We start from the raw sequence: 20,870 nt of genomic DNA, 5'->3' as shown, positions 1-20,870 counted from the left end.
GCCTCACGGGTCGAGTACTTAAGGAATTCTGGCGTCTATCTCCCAGGATACGACGGTCAAAAACCAGCTACGGCAGAAGCACTTTCTGTCTAGCTTAGCGAACAAAACCATGGCAACACTCTCTCACTGTAGGAACTTTCTAGCAAACTGACTTATAAAAAGGAAGTAAAAATTTTTGTGTTTGAGACTTGACAAAAGAGTCTCAATTTATACATGTATAGGGGAGAGAGGAGAAGCCTCCAGCCTTTATGACTGGTCACTAATGCACCATTAACCTCTGTAATAAAGGTAGGAGTTACAAACCCCATTAATGCACTATTAAACTCTGTAATAAAGGCATAAGTTACAAATCCCATTAATGCACTATTAAACTCTGCAATAAAGGCAGAAGTTACAAATCCTATTAACTCTTTCATGAAGCTAACTTCATGGGGCAATTTCTCATTCAATTCTCAATAGTTTTTGGCCATTCTATTTGTGGTGTAAACATCTCATTGCAAAGTATCTAGACCCACTTAGGCCCAACACAACAGACGATTGGGACCCACTTTAATATTTAATTAAAGTCACCAAAAAACTATTTTTTCCAACATAGAAATGTAGTATGTATTAGATTATAATTGTTTAGTTTAATGTAATTATTATTATATTTATAATTGATCTTCTCTTGATTAGCCAAAAATAAATAAATAATTATAATGATTAATTGTTAAATTGTGACTTTTGAATCAATTATAAAGTAATAAATGAAAAAAAGAAAGTGTTGGTGAAGATTCAAATTTACTTGATAATAGATTCGAGGGATTGTGATATTCTCCATTCCAAAATTGTAATGGAAGATTTTCATTATATTATCTAAGGATTTGTAATATTTCTTTCTAAATTTAAAATATTAATAAATTCTTATGATTATTTCACAGTTCTTAAATAGTGTAATAAACATTGGAATGTTCATTACAATCATAAAATTAAGAGAATCTTAATCCAGATTCAAGTGTTCCATTTTGTTCACACTTGATTGGTTTAAGGGAGAATTGCAAAAAAAAATGATCTTAACACAAAATAATTACAATGACATAGAAATACAAAAAATTTATGCATTAGATTTTACAACTAAATCTAATATTTCCATCTCTTTGTAATTATTTTAAATTTATATTATTATTATTATTATTATTATTATTATTATTATTATTATTATTATTATTTTGTAATTATCACTTGGTTTAAAATAGTAAAATTCATAATTTTGATAAGAGTAATATATATATATTTTAAATATAAGATGCAGTGTTCTAAACTAATCATAATTTTAGGGGTGTAAATTTGGCCCGGCCCGGCCCACTTGGGCCCAGCCAGGCCCATGTCGGGCCTTGCGGTCTCTTGCTAAAATTTCGGCTGGGCCAAGCCGATCCACGGCCAAAAAATTAGACTCAGGCCCTGGCCCTGGGGTATTTTGGGCTTTGAGTGGGTTAGTAGGTCGGGCCTGGGGTTGGCCCAGTGGGCCTGGCCTCAGGATTAGGCGGGCCTGGCTATTTTTTTTTATTTCTTTTAATTTGTTTTATCAAAATTTTATTATTTTCTATTAAAAAAGACACTGGGCCTGGTCTTGGGCGGGCCGAGCTTTAAGTGGGCCTTACGCAGGCTGATGGGCCGGGCCGGGCTCCAAAATGATGGCCCAAGGTCTCGGGCTAGGCTCGAACTTGTGCCCAAACGGGCCTAGACGGGCCAGGCTCTCCCCAGGCCCCGGGCAAGCTTCGGGCCCCCCACAGGCCGCGGGTCAATTTTACATTCTTACATAATTTGTATTTTGGACACATAAAAGTCTTTTCATTTTGAATTAGGGGTGGGTATGGGTGTAGTGGCCCATATAACCCCCACCTTAGCTTTTAAAAATGTTAATTATATATTTTTATTAATCACTGGTACATTTTAAATATTGAGGGCTAAATTAAAATTTTTTATATATTGAAAATTAAATTAGTATAATTAAAATATTAGAGACTAAAATGATACGAGATTCATATTTTGAGAACAAAAAGTGTAATAAATCCTTTTAAAAATTTCAATAAATATTTGATTTATAAGATTGGGTTAGATTGAGGATTTGAGTCTGTTTAATTTTTTAACTGAATTCGGCATGAGAAATTCTAATCCAACCTTATCAGTCCACTTATAAAATTAATATTAATTTTTATATTATTAAATAAAATAATAAAATATAAGAAAACTATACCCCCACACACATATATATACACTTCTTTCTATTTCTTAAATTCAAACAATTGTTAAATGATCAGAATTAATTTTACTATTGGATTTTGTTAATAGCTTAAATTCAAATAATCACTAAAAGGGCTAATTCATTTAGAACTCTCCAACACCCCCCCTCAAAAAAAAAAAAAAAAAAAAAAGAAAAGAAAAAAAAAAGAAAAGAAAAAAAAAAGAAGTAAAAGATAAAGATAAATAGCTCATATTGAGGTGAATGTGTAATTTAAAAGTTGTTTCAAATGGAATTTGAAATTGGTATCAAACTTAAAATGACACATAAATTCTTATTAAAGAAAATTCGTAAAAGGTCCATTTTAAAGAGAGTGTAAGGCATGAGGTCCTATAAATATTGTGATGAGAAGTACATTTTGTTATTTTGGAAGATATTTTGTTTCCAATTTTACCCCTTAACCTATCTGTTATTTTTTTTATTTGTTCAATTTTTTCGTACCTATCTGTTTAAATTTATATCTATCTGTTCAATTTTTTCCCTTATCTGTTGAAATGTGTTAATTTTTATTATCTATCCAACTTTTTTCCCGTATTTGTTCAAGTTTTTGATCTTTTATGTTCAAATTTTGATCATATCTGTTAAAGTATTTTTCATTTGTTGAAATTCACCATGCTTCTATTTGTTGAAATTCACTAAACTCCCATCTGTTCAAATTTGTATTGTTTTGCATCTATCTATTGAACTTATTAGTTCAAAAAATAAATCTTCTTATCTATTGGATTTTTTCAACCCAAAAATTAATTTATTTTATTTTGTTTCTGTTTTTGTAGTATTCATGATTAAGAGTAGAATCTGGAGAGAAAAAAAGAAAAGAAAAGAAGTCATCTAGGCTCATTGTATTCCATGAGCAAAAGTTCATTCGGATATTTCAGCGAACAACTTCCTTCAAATGTTAAGTTGGCCTTCACATTCAATTTCAATCCCTAACCTTCTTCTTCTTTAATACTTCCACAGAATGAGTAAAAATAATCTGGGCAAAAGAACAATAAAAACTCAAAAAAACCCAATGAATGTCCAGAAAATAGAGAAAACAAAAGAAAAAGAAAAAAAATAGAGTATTTTCATACTTTCTCCTCTTTCTCTCTCTCTCTCCCTCTCTCTCTACAATGTCGATCATCGATGACAGCGATCAGGTTAGAGGACTATAAACACAACCTAGTCCACTATGGCGTTGCACTCTACAATTTCACCACCCTTTTGAATCGTCTCATCCTTATCTGGACTCATCGATCCAACACAGATTCACTCACAATCGGACTCACTAGCCTAGGAGCAAGTCTCTAACCAGATCTCCGCCGTGCTCAATGACTGCGACAATCCTCACCTTGAAACTCATCTCTACCTTATCGTTCGTTTTAATGACGTATTTTCCCGTACTCTCATCGGCTCCTGCACCGATTTCTCACTTCAAAACACTACCGATTTGAATGCCTTGAAAATTTAAATACCATTTTATAGGTTACCAATCTATTATTATGATTCAATTTCATAACCTTAATGAGATCTAGAGAAGTAAAGATAACAAATTTATAAATCCATAAACCATTTATTTCTCGTAAATGGGCCATCTTATACACTACGCCAATGTACAATATAAGGAACTATAAAACATACATCAAATCGCCCTAGGGGCTTACACATTTCAAGGCTAAGAGCCTGGATCTCAAATGAAATAAAATACTATCTCGGCAAGTAAGCTGGCTAGCTGAAAACAAAAAACATCAAAGGAGCTTCAGTGCTCCATCTAGAACTCCATGTGCTTCTCGACAATTGAAGTCACACCTTGGTCACCTAGAATTTGGGAATATCTAGCCCATAAAATGAGAGTGAGCATTGGCGCCCAGTGGGAAATAAATGTAACACAATATATATAAATGTTCATGCAATGCCTCATAATGTACAAGTCCTATAACTTTGTTTGAAATTCAATGCTCAACATAAACTTTAAACCCATGATTTAGTCAACACTTGGGCTTTAATTCTTTATGAGAAAAACCTCTTTTTCCATTTTATAAAATCATAATACCCTTATATTTACTGGCCACCAAGTACAAAAGGGCAATCACGTACCTTTTACATTTCTGAAAACACTTCCACATTTACTGGCCATCAAGTATAGAGGGGCAATTGGACACCCATTACATTTAAAAAATACCTCCATATTTACCGGCCATCTAGCATAGAGGGGTAATTGGACACCCAGTATATTTATTTAACTATATCCCCCATATTTACTAGTGCTAAGCATGGAAGGGTAATTGGGCACCTTAACCATATACCAATTACATTTCCACATTCTCCGGCCTCCGAGCGTGGAAGGGCATTTGGGCACCTTAATACACGCAACACGTACTAAGATTACACACACACAATTACACAACCCAACACTTAATCCATCACCCTGTAGATGTAATGCAATGCAATAGTACACAATCTTGTAACTTAACTGAAGTCCAATTCAATCACACACAAAATTAACAAATAAATACAATATGAAATACATATATATATTTCCATATCTCCAAGTCATTCCTGTTATCAATTTTAATTATATACCAATTCACACATTGAATCTTTCAACATTTTCAAATTTCCACCCAAACCAACTTCCTTTAATCCTTCATTAACATAATCATAACACAAATTTCATTCCACATACGGATACTCAAGAAGATTAATTTAAATTTCAACATAAAGTACCAATTTAATTCAAACCCTCATTTAAAACAAAATCCCAAACATAAGGTTTCAAGAAAATTGGGGATTTTCCTCATCAAATATTTCTCATCAAAATCTCAAAGCATTCTAAATATTTCAAAAATTGTAGTGAAAACCCCATTTTTGAATATAAACATCTTTTAATCAAAGATTTCAAACTCAAATCAACCCATACTTCCCACAATATAGTATAATCAGATGAAATCATAAATAATTAGAGTTAAGAGAACTCCTTACCTTAAGGATGAGAGCTACCAAGGAAAACCCAAACAAAACCTTTACGAAACGGCGATTCAATGGGTCAAAAGAAAGATCTTCACTCCTCCTTCACTGATCTTGCATGATCTATGGTGGATTCTTGGTGTAATGAGGTGAAATCAAAGGTTTTGTGGCTAGGGTTTTCGGACATGAAGAGGCGAGGAAGAGAAAAAAGAGAAAAGTGAGAGAAAATAAACAAAAAGTAGGTTTTATACTTGTTGATCTCGAATAGACTGCTTGAGCGACCACTCTTGCACTCGAGCTAACTTCAACATCTCCCAGAATCTCAGACCTACAAAAGTACTGGATGGCTTGCTAGACTGCTCGAGCGAAGAAGAAGAAGAAGAAACAAAAATTTTTTCCAGAGTACTACATGTTAAAGGCGATGTGTCGCTGGTGCTCCTCCATTACTAGTACCATGCCTCTTGGTTAAAGTTGCACTGTCTCATCATCATCATCATCAACACAATTGTATACAGATTCAATCTCATCTCTACAACATCCTTACTTTACCATTATCACTCTCGTTCTACCTTTTTCACAATGATGCAACCCATTGTTGTGTAGTTTCAATTCAAAGAACATTGGAACCAACTTAGAGAAAGAGAAGAGAGAAATAGAGATGAGTAGTATGCAGGTGTAGCTGTCAAATCAAGCGATTGTGAAGTTGTTCGTTAGAGGCGGAATTATGCTTGAAACAGAGGCAATGAGATTGGAGTCAATGTTGGACTATCACGATCTCAGATCTAATGTAGGGTTTTGCTCAATGCAAGAAGAGAAGAAGGAAGAAGAGACATTGTCGATGGCGGCGATAAGGGAAGCGACAGAAATTGAAGATAAGATGAGGAGATAGATGGTGATATGAGGAGAAAGAGAAGGTTTAAAGAAATCAGGTTTAAGGGAAGACATATGTGTATAACGGTAGGATAGGTATGTATATGGGTAATTAGGTCATTTCGCTAAAACATGTCCTTATAAATATAGTAATTTAACGTATCAACTTTTAGACTGAAAAAATTCAAGTTTGGATTTCTGAACAGAGTATATAGTGCAAGTCTTTTATGCCTTGTCCTATGCCCACTCTTGTTACTGTAGACACCCCATTTTTGACCGCCCTTAAGACTTGGGCGCCACTGATTGATCACTCGATGATGAAAGTTATGCTGTGCAAATGTTTGATTTCTTCAGCAAGAAGAGCTTCTAAATCCCAACCTTATATCCCATTTTAACCAAAACTATTTTGACCAAAATTATTTTAGACCTTAAAACTCTCTCTTTTAAAATATTTTTGAAAATGTTTTTGTGATGTTTTGAGGCTCGCATTTCGTTAAAAATTGCACTTTTTGGTAAACCGAGAAAGGACAAAGTAGAAATAAATGAAATGGAGGTGTACCCTTGAAAAAATCTTTAAAACATCTTATTTAAAGATTTGGAGTTGAAGAAAATATAAGGGGAGGGAAGAAAATTAGTTGGGGAAGAAGTTAGGCATCAATCCGTTAGGACAGAAATGAGCATCCTTTACTAAAATAGGAATATCTCGTTGCACACTTAGAATTTAGATGTGTGGCCACCTCCATTGGAAAGTTGACTTCTGAGGCTTCAATTTAAATTCAAGAATGACCTAAAACCAAGTTCGGATGAGGGAGATATGCCTACTTGAAATCGGGCCTAGAAGTAGATTTTTGTGGCCGGCCACTGATGGTGACCTACCGGCCAGTTGTGCAAAATTTGGTCATTTTGAGTGTTTTGGCCTTCCAAGTGTCCCCCACTAGTGGCCTACCTACCACTAATAGTAGCCTGCCTACCGGCCACTTGTGTCAAAAAGCAGATTTTTTGCAGATATTTTCTCCAAACTGTTTCTACACCACACCAGCTGTTTGAATATAGATATTTTCGACCTACGCTCATGTTTTCTATATATACTTGACCTTCTCTCTTGGTTTCAAGGTTAGAAAAATTTAGGAGTGAGAAAACATTTTTGAAGAGCAAATTTTGGAAAATTCCTCTCTATAATTCTCTTTTTCTCTCTTGCAACTTGCATAGCCTTTGCATAAACACTCTAAACCAAACCTAGAGAGCTTATTGTTGAGATTATTTGAGCTTGAATTTGAGCTCTTAAGGCACTTGGGAGTTTGAATTTAGTGGTTTGTAACTCAAAGAAGCATTTATCTTTTAGAGGTATACCTTCTAGTGTTTTTGTACCATCTCTACACCACTTGTTCCCTATCTTTTCTTGCTGTTTTTAAGCTGTTTATTACTTGTATTTTTGGGCTAAAACTTGTGGTTTAAGGCCATTAGGGGTGGAGGGGTGGATCACCCTTCTTTGTATCTCATTTCTTAGGCTTTTGCCCTTATGTTTCCCACCTTTTTGTCAACTTTTTTTGAGCTTTTAAATAATGAATCTTAGAGCTTTTTCAGTGGCTAAAATCATGTTTTGAAATCCCAAAAATGGAGCGGATAGCCTTACCTCCTTGTGCTTGCTTACTAGTTTAACATGCTCCTTGTTTTAGCATATTATTCTAGCTTTTTTTTTGTCTTAATTCCAGCATGTTTTAGGATGTTTTAGAACTATTTGTTGTTCATTGCATTTGAGCTTTGTATAGCATGCTTGTAGTGCAATTGTCCTCATAGGCTTGGTGGTTTAGGCCTTAGCCACCAACCTATTTGAGTTGATAGTGTTTATTTCTTGCTTTCCATACTTGTCATCACCTTTAATCACCTCTACAACCTTCCTCCTTTCTTGGCTTTTTCTTTTCTTTGAAAGTTGTTTCAAGCTACTTGTTTGTTTAAGCTTGAGATTGAGGTATTGTGCTTAATGGTTTAATCCCTTTGTGGGTTCATTACCAACGGCATGACACTTCTCTCATGTCTCAAACAACTCTTGGTTTGGTACTCCTTTCCATTAGAGGACTTAAAGCTCACTTTTGGACTTAATTAACTAAGGAATGGTTGGTAATTAAAATGAATTAATAAAATTGGGACTAAAAGTGATACATGATAATAAAAACAACTTGGGTTCAATCGGATGTTAATTGAACCCATTGAGTCTTGAGTTGTTTCATACTTGTTAGTGATGTAAACGGTTCAAGAGTCAATGTCAACCACTTCTCTTGGTCAATCCATGATAGGGAGGAGGTTTGAGAGTCTTTTATTGTTGCATTTATTGAACTTGTACACCTTGGTTCATAGGCCATCATGCAATGAAATTGCATCGATTCATGACTTATGAATTAAGCTTGCCAGTCCTTTGAGCTGTTTTGATGATAAGGAGGGGTAAGGTGTACAAACATACCTTAAGAATACCCTGTTTTCTGCTCTGTATGCTTTCTGTTGCAGAAGGGGAAACCCAGCTTCAGTGGCTGGCAGGCCACTATTTCTGGACGGCAGGCTACTTGTTGTGGTCGGCTAGCTACCACTTTTGTCAAATTGAGCAGCAACCTTTTTGGAACAGAACAGAGTAGAGGCTGAGGTGAAAAGATGTTCTAACTGTGTAACAGAGGCATTCTGGTAGCAGAATAGTGGGCTTTTTGGGTGGAAATCCGTGCATGCATGAGCATTCCTCACTTCCCGGGGCTGAGTAGTTAGAGTAATTAGCTTAGTTACTTCTTTCGTGTGGTATTCATGTTGTAATTAATTAGATTCTAATTTGTAATTAATTAATTAGTGTAATTAATTAGTTAGTTCCATAGAAGAATTAATTAATTATTGGTTTTGTAATAACTAGCTAGAATAGTTAGTTCATTTAGTTTGTAATAATTAGTTAATTCATTTTGTAATAGCTAGTTAATTAGTCTAGTTAGCTTATTCGGACCCTCCTGTCTGAGGGCGCAATTGTAATAATGTGTATGTCTTATAACCCCACGTCTTTCTCCCTTTTATTTACTTGCTTATGATGGTTAGTTTAGGGTATCATGTTTTGTTTAGCATTTCTCATGCCTTGCATCCATTGTCTTGCATCATTCTAACTTGCATTGTTAGTTAATACTTCTTTGAATACGTGCTTAGACCGCATACTATCAAATTGATTCACACGCCATATTAGTAGATGAGCCTAGTAATTGCATATCACATGTGTTGCATTAGTCATATTGCATGGTTAGAATCATGCATTATTCTAACTCTATCATCTTTTTTGGCTTGGAGTACTAGGTAAGCTTTTGTTTGTTTTAGCATATTGAATTGTACGTTAGTGTTGCCATGTCAAAACATGTCCACCATGAGGCTAAGTGCTTAATTGATAAACTGTTTGAATGCCTGTGGATGAAGGCTAGTTGCTTGAATTGGGATAGTTTGATTAATGTACATTTGAGCCCACTTCTTCAAATGGCACATTCACAAACTCTTTTCAAAAACAAACATGAAATCAAATGTTTCAATTTTTGCAAATTAATCTATGCTTGTGTGTGCATCACATAGTAAGTTAGCCTAATAATCGGAACAAGAGCATATAATGTAAATAAGAATCACATCATGATTAGTAGAGGCCAATCTTTGATTGAGCTTTGATTGGGCGCCCGGAGGTGCTCAATTCACAACCTTCTCCTCTCGTACCTAAGTTCTTGAGCTGAGACAATCTTGGTGATGATGGACACGTGGCCTTTGGCACAAGTCATGGGTTTCCTAAATTTCTCAAAAATATTTAGGCGGCGACTCTGTATCTTGCAAAATAGTCAATTTTTGGCATTTTTGATTCAAAATCGATTTTCTAAAAGATTTGCTGGATTTGGACTCTTTGGTGTTTATCTATTTCACATTGCACTTGTGAGATCAGATTCAGAACCATGGGAGTTCGATACTGTAGGGCTTATTCGTCTTCCGAAAGGAGTGCGAAATGTCGAGCAACAATTACGAAAATTGTTTACTTGAAATCTACCACATTTTCACACTTATATATATAATTTTTTTTAGGATAAGGAAAGAAAAATTGTTATTCATGTGAATGAAATGAGTGCACATAAACATCCCCAATACATCAATAATAAACGAAGAAAAAACTATCAAGTTTTTGACAATACACTCACCTTTAGTGAATTCCTAATAGAGAGATTTATTTATAAATCCCATTTAGAGGACTTATAGTCCAATAAATCCATAAAATTCTCTTATGTTCCACCTAGTGTCATATATTTAGACTTGTATATTAGGTGATCCTTTTTTTCCTTATTTATAATTTTTTGGTAATAATATACGCTTTGTTTTATTTTTGATAGTAAGTATTACACACAATTGCAATCTTTACGTTTCCTTTTGAAAATTGGGGGAAATCACAAAATAACAAAAAGTTGGAGAGATAAATTGGGTGATGATCATCAAAGAAAGAAACAAAACAGAACAAACCCAGAAAGAAACGCCATGAGAGCTCATTATCATCATCATGATTCTTCCATTGTTGTGGTTCGAAGCTCTATGTTCTTCCATTATTGTGGTTTGAAACTCTATGTTCTTTCATTATTGTAGTTCAGAACTCTGTGTTATTCCATTATTGCAGTTCGAAGCTTTATTTTCTTCCATTTAGAGATTGTAAGGGCAAGATTGGCACCGTTTTTTTGCGTGTTCGGAAAGTTGGCTATTTTAGTAGGCTATTTTAGTTTGATTATTTTAGTAGGCCAAAACTTAAGTGTTTGGGAAGATGATTGGATTTTTTGTAGTTAGATGTGATATTTATGAGAGAAAAAGTGAAATGATTATAGGTTTGATGTGATTTTATCTTATTGGCTATTTTAGCATATTTTGTCTTTTTGTAAATTTTAGCCAAAAAATAGCCCAAACCCAACTTGCCAAACACCTCCTTTGCTTTCCAACTGCATGTAGATATGCGTTTGGTAGGGATTCATGTTCAGTAATGTTTGGTGGGATGTATGTTCAAAATTGTTCAATAATTGATTAAAGTTTGATTAAACTTTTTGTTTCAAGATGGATTGATATGATATTTTGTATTCATGTGTATGTATGCTTATTGGTTAGGTATTTTAGTAAATGTGAACATTCACATCTACTGAAGTCATTGTTTGTCGTGAATTATCAGATTTTAATATTTTACATTTGGTGATATGAATTTCTACATAAGAAGAATGTGATGGTTGCATATAATGTGCAATGTAGACTGATAATTGCATAATTATTGCATAATGCGAATGTTCACATATCACTTATTATTGTAAGAGTTCTGCAGGATTTTTACACGATTATTGCATGGCGAGAATGTTCACATTGGTGTTGTGATCATCACATCATTAATTAATGCTAATATTTACATTCAGAAATAATCATACAAACCTAAACAACAATGTATTATTTTGGTCACACAATATTGTGTATCTTAACAGTACAACAATTGGTAGCCAAAAAAGAAGTAAATATATTTAGCGACTAAATAGTTGGTAGAAATAATAATAATAATAATAAAATGAAAAAGAAATTTTGGCGACTAAATATTTAGTAGCCATAAAAAAAAAAAAAACCAGACTTTAGGTGACTTCTATTAACCCCCCAAATTTCATGTGATTTTGAGCACGGCCTGTTTTTGGCTTTTGCATTGCCTGTCCATTGGATTCGAGAATTGTATGGCCATGCATGCTACATCATCATGGATCCGTCCTAAAATTATGTTTTCTATTGATCCCAAGTTTTACACGATTTCAAGCTCGGCTCGTTTTTGGATTTTGCATTACCGGTCTGTTTGATTTGAGAATTGTATGGCTATGCATGTTACATCATCATGGATCCGTCCTAAAATCACGTTTTCTATTGACCCACCAAATTTCACGCAATTCCGAGCCTGACCCATTTTTGGCTTTTGCATTGTCTGTCCATTTGATCTGAAATTTGTATGGCCATGCATGCTACATTATCATGGATCATTCCTAAAATTACGTTTTCTATTGACCCACCAAATTTCACGCGATTCCGAGCTCGGTCTGTTTTCAACTTTTGCATTGCCTCTCAATTTGATCTGAGAATTGTATGGTCATGCGTGCTACATCGACATGGATCCTTCCTAAAATCACGTTTTCTATTGACCCACCAATTATATGCGATTCTGAGCCCAACCCATTTCTAGCTTTTGCATTGCCTGTCCATTTCATTCGAGAATTGTATGGCTGTGCATGTTACATCATCATGGATCCTTTCTAAAATCACATTTTTTATTAACCCACAAAATTTCACCCGATTCTAAGCCTGGCTAGTTTTTGGCTTTTCCATTGCCTCTCCATTTGATCTGAGAATTGTATGGCCATACATGTTACATCATCATGGATCCATCACAAAATCACGTTTTCTATTGACCCCCCAAATTTCACAAGATTCCAAGCCTTTCCCTTTTGGCTTTTGCATTGCATGTTTGTTTGATCCGAATGCATGCTACGTCATCATGGATTCATTCTAAAATAATGTTTTCTATTAACCCACCAAATTTTACACGATTCCGAGTCCGGCTCGATTTTGCCTTTTGCATTCCTTGTCCATTTGATCCGAGAATTATATAGCATTCGTGCTATATCATCATGGATCCATCCTAAAACCATGTTTTCTATTCACCCATCAAATTTCACGCGATTCCGAACCCGAACAATTTTTGGCTTTCACATTACTTGTCTGTTTGATCCAAGAATTGGATGCCCATGCATGTTACATCATCACGGATCCATCCAAAAATCACGTTTTCTATTGACACACCAACTTTCACCGGATTCTAAGCCCGGACTAATTTCGACTTTTGCATTGCCTACCCGTTTGATCCGAGAATTATATGGCCATGCATGCTACATCATGAAGGACCCGTCCTAAAATCATGTATTATATTGACCAGCAAAATTTCATGCAATTCTTAGCCCAGCCTGTTCTTGGCTTTTGCATTACGTGCCCATTTGATCCGATAATTGTATGGCTATGCATGCTACATCATTATGGATCCGTCCTAAAATCAAGTTTTCTATTAATCCACCAAATTTCACGCAATTCAAAGCCCGACCCATTTTAGGCTTTTGTATTGCTTGTCCGTTTGATCTGAGAATTGTTTGGCCATGCATGCTACATCATCGTGGATCCAACCTGGAATCACGATATCTATTGACCCACCAAATTTCACGTGACTTCGAGCACAACCCATTTTCAGCTTTGGCATTGCCTGTTTGTTTGATCTGAGAATTGTATGGCCATGCATGCTACATTTTCTTGGATTCGTCAAAAAATCACGTTTTGTATTGACCAACCAAATTTCACGCGATTCCCAGCCCAGACTGTTTTCGACTTTTGTATTGCCTATCCGTCATTTTTCAGCTTTTGCATTGCCTGATACTTTGATCCTAGAATTGTTTGGGCAAGCATGCTACATTTTCGTGGATTCGTCCAAAAATCATGTTTTGTATTAGCCTACAAAATTTCATGCGATTCCGAGCCCAACATATTTTTGGTTTTTGCATTGCCTGTTCGTTTGATTCGAGAATTGTATGGCCATGCATGCTACATCATCATGGATCCGTCCTAAAATCACGTTTTCTATTGACCCATGAAATTTCACGCGATTTTGAGTCTGGCCCATTTTTGGCATTTGCATTGCCTGCCCGTTTGATCTGAGAATTCTATGGCCATGCATGCTACATCATATTGGATCCTTCTTAAAATCAGATTTTTTATTGACCCGCCAAATTTCACGCGATTCCGATCTCGATCCGTTTTAGGCTTTTGCATTACCAATCCGTCTGATCCGAGATTTGTTTGGCCCTGTATGCTACATCATCATTGATCCTTCCTAAAATTACGTTTTCTATTGAACCACCAAATTTCACGCGATTTCGACCCCAGCCCGATTTTGGCTTTTGCATTGCATGTCCGTTTGATATGAGAATTGGATGGCCATGCATGCTACATCATCATGGATGCTTCCAAAAATTATGTTTTCTATTGGCCCAACAAATTTTGCGTGATTCTAAATCCGAGCCTTTTTGGTATTTGTCTTGGCTGTCCGTTTGATCCGAGAATTGAATGCCCATGCATGCTACATCATCATGGATCCTTCTTAAAATCACGTATTCTATTGAGCCACCAAATTTCAAGCTATTTAGAGATCGGCCCGTTTTAGGTTTTTGCATTAACTATTCGTTTTATTCAAGAAATGCACAACCATGCATGCTACATCATCGTGGATCCTTCTTAAAATCACGTTTTCTATTGTCCCACTAAATTTCACGTGATTCAGAGCCTGGCTTGTTTTTGGCTTTTGCATTACCTGTCTATTTGATCCGAGAATTGTATGGCCATGCATACTACATGATCATGGATATTTCCTAAAATTAAGTTTTCTTTTGACCCACTATATTTCACGCGATTCCGAGCCCGATCCATTTCTGGCTTTTGCATTGCCTGTACGTTTGATTCAAGAATTGAATGGCCATGCATGTTACATCTTCATGGATCTGTTCTAAAATCACGTTTTCTATTGACCCACCAAATTTCACATGATTCTGAGCCCAGCCCGTTTTAGGCTTTTGCATTGCAAGTCCGTCTGATTCGAGAATTGCACATCCATGAACGTTACATCATCTTGGATCCGTCCTAAAATCACGTATTCTATTGACCCACCAAATTACACACGATTCTGAGCCCGACGTTTTTGGCTTTTCCATTGCTTGTCCGTTTGATCCGAGAATGGTTTGGACATGCATGCTACATCATTATGGATCCATCCTAAAATCATGATATCTATTGACTGGCCAAATTTCACGTAATTCTGAGCCCTTCCCGTTTTTGGCTTTTGTATTGCCTATCCATTTGATTTGAGAATTGTATGGCCATGAATACTACATCATCTTAGATCTGTCCTAAAATTACGTTTTCTTTTGACCCACCAAATTACACGAGATTCCAAGCCTAGCCTGTTTTTGGCTTTTGCATTGCCTGTCCATTTGATCCGAGAATTGTGTGGTCATGCATGCTACATCATCATGGATCCTTTCCAAAATCATGTTTTGATTAACCCACTAAATTTCAACGATTCTTAGCCTAGCCCGTTTTTCGGCTTTTACATTGCCTGTTCGTTTGATCTGACAATTGTATGGCCATGCATGCTACGTCATCATGGATGCTTCCAAAAATCAAGTTTTCTATTGACCAACCAAATTTCACGCAATTCAGAGCCCTACCCGTTTTTGGATTTTGCATTACCTGTCTGTTTGATCTGAGAGTTATATCGCCATGCATGCTACATTATCATGGATTCGTCCTAAAATCACATTTTCTATTGACCTACCCAATTCCATGCAATTCCGACCATGACTTGTTTTTGGCTTTTGCATTGCCTGTCCATTTGATCCGAGAATTATATGATCATGCATGCTACATCTTCGTTGATTTGTCTAAAAATCACATTTTCTATTGACCCACCAAATTTCACACAATTCCGAGCCCAACCTGTTTTTTGGCTTTTGCATTGCCTGTCCATTTGATCCGAGAATTGTATGGCCATGCATGCTAGATCAACATGGATCTGTCCTAAAATCACGTTTTCTATTGACCTACCAAATTACACGCGATTCCGACCCCGACTTATTTTTGGCTTTTGCAGTGCCTGTCCATTTGATCTGAGAATTGTATGGCCATGCAATCTGCATCATCAAAGATCCGTCCCAAAATCCCGTTTTCTATTGACCGACCAAATTTTAGACGATTCTAAGCCCGACCCATTTTTGGCTTTTGCATTGCCTATCTGTTTGATCCAAGAGTGATACAGCCATGCATGCTACATCATCATGGATCTTGCCCAAAATCTCGTCTTTAACAATCCATCAAATTCCACGCGATTCCCAGCCTGGCCCTTTTTTGGCTTTTGCATTGCTTGTACGTCTGATCTGAGAGTTGTATAGCCATGCATGCTACATCATCGTGGATTCTTTCTAAACTCACATTTTCTATTGACCCACCAAATTTCACACGATTCCGAGCCGAGGCCATTTTTGGTTGTTGCATTGCCTGTCCATTTGATCCTAAAATTGTTTGGCCACGCATGCTACATCATCATAGATCCGTCCTAAAACCACGTTTTCTATTGACCCATCCAAATTTCACGCGACTACGAGCCCCGCCCATTTTTTGATTTTGGCATTGCTTGTCCGTTTGATCAGAGAATATTATGGCTATGCATGCTACATCAACAAGGATCCTTCCTAAAATCATGTTTTCTATTGACCGACCAAATTTCATGTGTTTTCGAGCCCGACCTATTTTTGGCTTCTGCATTACTTGTCTGTTTGATTCAAGAATTATATGGTCATGCAAGCTACATCATCATGGATTCATCCTCAAATCACGATTTCTATTGACCCACCAAATTTCACGCAATTCCGAAACTTGCCCCTTTTTAGCTTTTGCATTGCCTGTCCGTTTCATCCTAGAATTGTATGGCCATGCATGCTACATCATCATGGATCCGTCCTAAAACCACATTTTCTATTGACCCATCCAACTTTCAGGCGGTTCTGGGCATGACCTGTTTTTTTGCTTATTCATTGCGTATACGTTTGATCCAAGAATTGTTTGGTTATGCATGCTACATCAACAAGGATACTTCCTAAAATCACGTTTTCTATTGACCGACCAAATTTCCCACATTTTCGAGCCCGACCCAATTTTGGCTTTTACATTACCAGTTCGTTTGATCCAAGAATTGTATGGTCATGCATGCTACATCATCATGGATCCGTCCTAAAATCAAATTTTCTATTGACCCACTAAATTTCACACGATTCCGAGCCTGGCCCTTTTTTACCTTTTGCATTGCCTGTCCGTTTGATCCTAGAATTGTATGGCCACGCATGCAACATCATCATGGATCCATCCTAAAACCACGTTTTCTGTTGACCCATCCAAATTCCACGTGATTCCTGACATGGCTCGTTTTTTGACTTTTGCATTGCATATCCATTTGATCCAAGAATTGTATTTCCATGCATCCTAAAACATCATGGATCTATCCTAAAATCACGTTTTCTATTCACCCACCAAATTTAACGCGATTCCGACCCCGACCTGTTTTTTGTTTTCGCATTGACTGTCCATTTGATCCGAGAATTATATAGCCATGCATGCTACATCTTCATGGATTCGTACAAAAATCACTTTTTCTATTGACCTACCAAATTTCACGTGATTTTGAGCCTAACCTGTTTTTGATTTTTGCATTGCCTACCCGTTTGATCCGAGAATTGTATGGCTATGCATGCTACATCCTCATGGATTCGTCCTAAAATCACGTTTTCTACGGATCCACAAAATTACACGAGATTCTGACCCCGACCTGTTTTTGGCTTTTGCATTGCCTGTCCATTTGATCTGAGAATTGTATGGCCATGTAAGCTACATCATCATGGATCCGTCCCAAAATCACATTTTCTATTGACCGACCAAGTTTCACGCGATTCCGAGCTCGACCCATTTTTGGCTTTTGCATTGCTTGTCTATTTGATTAGAGAATTGTATGGCCATGCATGCTACATCATCGTGGATCCTTCCCAAAATCACATATTTAATGAACCACCAAATTTCCCTCGATTCTGAACTTGGCCCTCTTTTGGCTTTTGTATTGTCATCCCGTTTGATCCAAGAATTGTATGGCCATGCATGCTCCATCATCATGGATCCTTCCTAAAATCACGTTTTCTATTGACCCACCAAATTTCATGCGAATCCGAGCCCAACCCGTTTTTCGTATTCGCATTGCCAGTCTGTTCGATCCAAGAAATGTATGGCCATGCATGTTACATCATCATGGATCCATCCTAAAATCACAGTTTCTGTTGACCCACCAAATTTCATGCGATTCCGAGCTCGGTCCCCTATTGGCTTTTGCATTGCCTGATCGTTTGATCCTAGAATTGTACGGCCATGCATGGTACATGATCATGGATCTATCCTAAAGCCACGTTTCTATTGACCTATTCAAATTTCACGCGATTTCGAGCTTGGCACATTTTTTGGCTTTTGCATTGCCTGTCTGTTTGATCCGAGAATTGTACGGCCATGCATGCTGTATCAATATGGATCCTTGCTAAAATCATGTTTTCTATTGACCAACCAAATTTCACGCGATTCCGAGCCCAGCCTGTTTTTGGCTTTTGAATTGCTTGTCTGTTTGATTTGAGAATTGTATGGTCTTGCATGCTATATCATCATGGATCTATCCTGAAATAACATTTTCTATTGACCCAGCAAATTTCATGTGATTCCAAGCCTGGCTTGTTTTTTGCTTTTGCATTGCTTGCTCGTTTGATCCAAGAATTGTATGGCCATGCATGCAACATCATCGTGGATTCGTCCTAAGATCACGTTATCTATTGATCCACCAAATTTAATGCGATTTCAAGCCTTGCTTATTTTTGGCTTTTGCATTGCCTGTCCATTTGATCCCAGAATTGTATGGCCACGCATGCTACATCACCATGGAACCTACTTAAAATCACGTTTTCTATGTCCCACCAAATTTCATGCGATTTCGAGGTAGGCCTGTTTTTGGCTTTTGTATTGCCTGTCCGTTTGATCTGAGAGTTCTATGAGCATGCATGCTACATCATCATGGATCCATCCAAAAATAAGTTTTCTATTGAAGCACCAAATTTCACGTGATTTCGAGCCCGATCCATCTTTGGATTTTGTATTGCCTGTCTTTTTCATCCGAGAATTGTATGGCCATGCATGCGACATCATCATGGATCCTTCCTAAAATTACGTTTTCTACTAACTGACCAAATTTCACGCGATTTTGAGACTAACCTGTTTTTGGCTTTTGCATTGCCTGCTCGCTTGATCCGAGAATTTTATGGCCAAGCATGCTACATCATCACAGATTCGTCCTAAAATCACATTTTCTATTGACCCACCGAATTTCACGTGATTTTGAGTCGGGCCAGTTTTTGGCATTTATGTTACCTGTCTTTTGATCTGAGAATTGTATGGTTATGCTTGATACATCATCATAGATCCTTCCTAAAATTGCATTTTTTATTGACTCGCCAAATTTTACGCGATTCCAAGCTCGGCCCGTTTTTGGCTTTTGCATTGCCTATACATTTTATCCGACAATTGTATGGCCATGAATGCTATATCATTATGGATCCTACCTAGAATCACGTTTTCTATTAACCCACCAAATTTCACGCGATTCCGAGGCTGGTCCATTTTTGGCTTTTTCATTGCCTGTCCGTTTGATCCGAGAATCGGATGGTGATGCATGCTACATCATCCCGGATCCTTTATAAAATCACGTTTGCTATTGACCCACCAAATTTCTCCCGATTCTGAGCCCAACCCTTTTTGGCTTTTGCATTGGCTGTCCGTTCGATTCGAGAATTGAATGGCCATACATGCTACATCATCATGGACCCGTCCTAAAATCACGTTTTCTATTAACCCATCAAATTACAACCGATTCTGACCCCGACCCCGACCCCGACCCCGACCCCGACCCCGACCCGTTATTAGCTTTTGCATTGCTTGTCCATGTGATCTGAGAATTGTATAAGCTACATCATCATGGATCCATCCCAAAATCACGTTTTATATTGACTGACAAAATTTCACGCAATTCTAAGCCCGGCCCGTTTTTGGCTTTTGCACTGCTTGTCCGTTTGATCCGAGAATTGTATTACCATGCATTCTACCTCATCGTGGATCCTCCCCAAAATCTCATCTTTAATGAACCACCAAATTTCACTCGATTTCGAGCGTGGCCCTTTTTTGGCTTTTGCATTGCCTGTCCGTTTGATTCGAGAATTGTATAGCCATGAATGGTACAACATCATGGATCCTTCCTAAAATCACGTTTTCTATTGACCCATCAAATTTCACGCGAATTTGAGCCGAGGCCATTTTTGGTTTTTGCATTGATTGCCTATTTGATCTGAGAATTGCATAGCCATGCATGCTACATCATCATGGATCCGTCCTAAAATCATGTTTTCTATTGACCCACCAAATTTCACGCAATTTCGAGCTAGGTCCCTTTTTGGCATTTGCATTGCTTGATCATTTGATCCTAGAATTGTATGGCCATGCATGCTATTTTATCATAGATTCATCCTAAAGGCACGTTTTATATTGACCCATCCAAATTTCACGCGATTCTGATCTTGGCCCATTTTTTTGACTTTTGCATTACCTGTCCGTTTGATCCAAGAATTGTACAGCCATGCATGCTATATCATCATGGATCTGTCCTAAAATTATGTTTTCTATTGATCCAACAAATTTCACATGATTCTAAGCTCGACCAGTTTTTGGCATTTGCATTGCCTGCCTGTTTGATCCGAGAATCGTATCGCCATGCATGCTACATCATTATGGATTCGTCCTAAAATGACATTATCTATTGACTTGCCAAATTTTATGCGATTTTAAGCCTTGCCTGTTTTTAACTTTTGCATTGCCTGTCCGTTTGATCTGAGAATTCTACGGCCACGCATGTTACATCATCATGGAACCTTCTCAAAATCATGTTTTCTATTATCCCACCATATTTCATGCTATTTCGTGGTGGGACGATTTTTGGCTTTTGTGTTGCCTGTCCATTTGATCTGAGAGTTGTATGGCCATGCATGCTATGTCATCTTAAATCCGTCCC

Source organism: Camellia sinensis, chromosome 11 (genome assembly GCF_055761805.1).
Source record: "Camellia sinensis isolate YWXY chromosome 11, ASM5576180v1, whole genome shotgun sequence".
Lineage (NCBI taxonomy): Eukaryota > Viridiplantae > Streptophyta > Magnoliopsida > Ericales > Theaceae > Camellia > Camellia sinensis.
Note: the sequence above shows the minus strand (reverse complement) of the source record.